Source organism: Benincasa hispida, unplaced genomic scaffold (genome assembly GCF_009727055.1).
Source record: "Benincasa hispida cultivar B227 unplaced genomic scaffold, ASM972705v1 Contig318, whole genome shotgun sequence".
Lineage (NCBI taxonomy): Eukaryota > Viridiplantae > Streptophyta > Magnoliopsida > Cucurbitales > Cucurbitaceae > Benincasa > Benincasa hispida.
Window position 1 is genome coordinate 680892 of NW_024064796.1, and position 3986 is coordinate 684877.

Below are 3986 nucleotides of genomic sequence, written 5' to 3' on the forward strand. Positions count from 1 at the left end.
ATGGCCACGGTAGAAAATGAAGACCAATGTCCAACAACTACTTCTACTCGAACTTCAACCTTCAAAAGGCTAAGTATATCCAAATCGAAGAAAGATCAACCTTCAGCATCTTCTTTTGATCGTCTCAAAACAACAAGCGATCAACATAAAGGAAGGATGAAAATCTTGAAGGCGACGTCATTCCATGAAGAAAACAACAATGAAAAGATTCACAATTGTGTCCCTTCACACATGAAGAGGAAATTTTCTGTTCACATAAGTACAGAAGGTTTCTTGATAGTGAAGCCAAAACTCATCATATTCACGAATCCTATAAATGAAGAGGGTGATCAAAACCATGATGAAATAAGAGCTTTTGAAGTTTAAATGAAGAAGCTTCTCATCGCAAGAGCCTAAACTACATGATGCTCCTGGCCTGCATGAGTTTAAAATGTGAATGGCCCCCCCCAAAAAAAATTTGTACAAACTATGTTACGACTTGATCCCTGTCATTATAAAGGGTACGTAGGTAGCTTAGAGAAATTTAAGTTCAGTCACGCATAAAAAAAAACATTCTTTTTAAACTACGTCATGACTTGATCCCTTTCTTCAAGGGTATGTAGGAAAATTAAAGAAATTTAAGTTCAGTCCATAAAAAAAGAGTACCACAATCACCTTACGTATGACGTTACATGACAAATTGAAGATGTTCATCCCTTTAAGGAGCTAACACAGTAAACTAAAAGCACACACTTGGAATGGCACTTCGATTCCTCTTCGAAGTCAAGTTCGGAGGCTTCACGCTTCCTCTTTGAAGTCAAATTTGGATGTTTCATTTCTCTCTCTTCGAAGTTCAAGTTTGGTGTGACTTCCCTTGCTTCCCCTAAAAAAAAAAAATATTATTTCCTGCAACTTCGCTCCTTCTCTAAAAGGAGTTGCAATTTTGCCTCCTTTACAAAGATGTTGGCGCTGCTTTGAGACTGTTGCTTTGATGGTTGCACCTCTATTTCTATCTCCGAATTTGATGGTCGCACTGCTACTTCCCCATCTCCAAGTTCAAGGGTTGCACTATTACTTCTACAACTCTAACTTCGATGGTTGCATTAATACCTCTCCATCTCCAAATTCGATGTTTGCATTGCTGCTTCTCCGTCTCCAAGTTCAAGGGTTGGATCACATGCCCCTCCATCTTCAAGTTCAGAGGTTTCATCGATGCTTCATCTTCATGCTCAAGTTTGGAGGCTTCGCAATGCCATCTTCATATTAAAGTCTCAAAGTCAAGCCTACTGCCAAAGATTCATTGGTGCTTTGTTAAACTTAATTGCGGAGAATTTGTCAATGCTTTGTCAAATTCAAGCGCGAAGGTCTCGTCGATGCTTCTCCATTTTCAAGTTTAGAGGCTCCGTCGATACTCCTCCATCTTCAAGTTCAAGATCAGTGTATAGGGCCAGCTTCCATCTTCAAGTTCAAGATTGGTATGCATGACTTCACTTCCATCTTCAAGTTTAAGATCGGTATGCATGGCTCCACTTCCATCTACAAGCTCAAAGATCTGTGTGCATGGCTTCATTTCCATCTTCAAGCTTAAGAACAGTGTGCATGGCTCCACTTCCATCTTCAAGTTCAAGGTCAATTTGTATGGATCCACTTCCATCTTCAAGCTCAAAGATCAGAGTGCATGGTTTCGCTTCCATCTTCAAGTTTAAGATCGGTGTGCATGGCTCCACTTCCTTCTTCAAGTTCAAGTTCAATGTGTCTGGCTTCACTCCATCTTCAAGTTCAAGGTTGGTGTGCGTGGCTTCACTCCATCTTCAATTTCAAGGTCAGTGTGCATGGCTTGACTCCATCTTCAAGTTCATGGTCAGTGTGCATGGATCGACTCCATCTTCAAGTTCATGGTCGGTGTGCATGGATCGACTCCATCTTCAAGTTCATGGTTGGTGCACATGGATCGACTCCATCTTCAAATGTCTCCATCTCCAAAGTCTAGCGTGGCTCGCTTCATCTCTAAAGTCTGGTGTGGCCCGCTTCATCTCTAAAGTCTGGCGTGGCCCGCTTCATCTCTAAAGTCTGGTGTGGCCCGCTTCATCTCTAAAGTCTGGTGTGGCCCGCTTCATCTCCAAATTCTTGCGTGGCCCACTTCATCTCCAAAGTCTTGCGTGTCCCTCTTCATCTCCAAAGTCTTGTGTGGTCCGTTTCATCTCCAAAGTCTGGCGTGGCCCGCTTCATCTCCAAAGTCTGGNGTGGCCCGCTTCATCTCCAAAGTCTGGTGTGGCCCGCTTCATCTCCAAAGTCTGGCGTGGCCCGCTTCATCTCCAAAGTCTGGCGTGGCCCGCTTCATCTCCAAAGTCTGGCGTGGTCCGCTTCATCTCCAAAGTCTGGCGTGGTCTGCTTCATCTCCAAAGTCTTGCGTGGCCCGCTTCATCTTCAAAGTCGTGCGGCCTTGCTTCATCTCCAAAATTCAAGTGCAACTTCATGCAGTTTCGCTTCATCTCCAAAATTCAAATGCGGCTTCACTTGGAAGAAAAAAAAAGAAGTTAAAAAAAACGAAACAGAAAAGATCAAAAGAAAGAAAAAGAAAAGAAAAGAAAGAAAGAAAAAAGGAAGGAAAATTGAAAGGAAAAAAAAAAAGGAAAAAAAAGGTGAAAAAATAAAAAAGGAAATAAAAAAGGAAATAAAAAAAAGATTAAAAAGAAAAGAAAAGAAAGAAAACGTTGGAAGAAGAAAAGAAAAAGGAGAGAAAGGAAGTGTAGAAGAAAAGGAGAGGATGAAAATAATGGAGTGACTTAGGGTCCTATTTATAGAGATTATCTAGATTCCATAACAAATTAGGAAATCCAAATCAAATAAAGATTTGATTCAAAATATAAGCTTTTTTATTAGATTTCCTAATTTGATTCTATCCTAATTTCAAATTAAAAAAAAAAAAAAATCAAACAAACTCCCTATCTAATTTGATTTTATTAGGTTTTGTCATTATTTTTATCTTCAACTAAGATTTGGACATTTAAATTGTGGATAAAAATCACAAATTAAAATTTGGTCATATTCTAAATTTTATTCGAAATCAAATTGTTCAGATTAAATTGTAAATAAAATCCCAAATTAAAATTTGGACATATTTCAAATTTTATCCCAAATCCAAATCATCACAGTTTTATCCTCAAGCCAAATTATTAAGGATAAAATCTCAAGTTAAAATTTGGGCATATTCCAAATTTTACCCCAAATCTAAATTACTAGATCACTAGAGTCTTATCCTCAAGCCGAATTATTCAAAATCTCAAATTAAAATTTGGGCATCTTCCAAATTTTATATCAAATTCATCTAAATTTAGGTTCTTATCTCTATTTCCAAATCAAGTTTTGGGAAAGATCTAAAATTCATCCCAAATTAAAATTTGGTCATATTCCAAATTCAAATATCCTATTGAGTTTTTATCTTCAATCAAAATAAATTGCAGATAAGAAAAAAAATATCAATTGATCTTTTATTAAAATTTGGGCATATCCCAAATTTCATCTTAAATCCAAATCAAATTAATTGAGACAAAGCTCAAATATTTTCATAAATTTGGCAATATTCAAAATTTTATCCCAAATTCAAGTTAAACTTATTTATTGAATTCATAGTTTGACTGACACATCAATTGAGGTCAAATTCAAGAACAAATATATTTGGATTTTGATTCCAACTTTATATTTTTCGAGATTCATCCCCCCATATACACAAGTTGTTGAATGAGAAATTTTGGACCAATCACAAGTTTCCACTTCATTTACTAAATTAATGACGAAATTCTAAATTATTAAATTTGGGCTCAATTAGGAGTTGACATATGTCCTGAATTGAAATTGAAGACAAATTTCGATGACGTCACGTGTTTTTATCATGACTGTTGAATCAGATAAGATTAATTTGGCCTAATTTGTCGAACTAAGTCCAAAAATAGGTTGAATATGACCCAAATGGCCTAAATCCAATCAAATGGGCCCAAAGGCCAAAC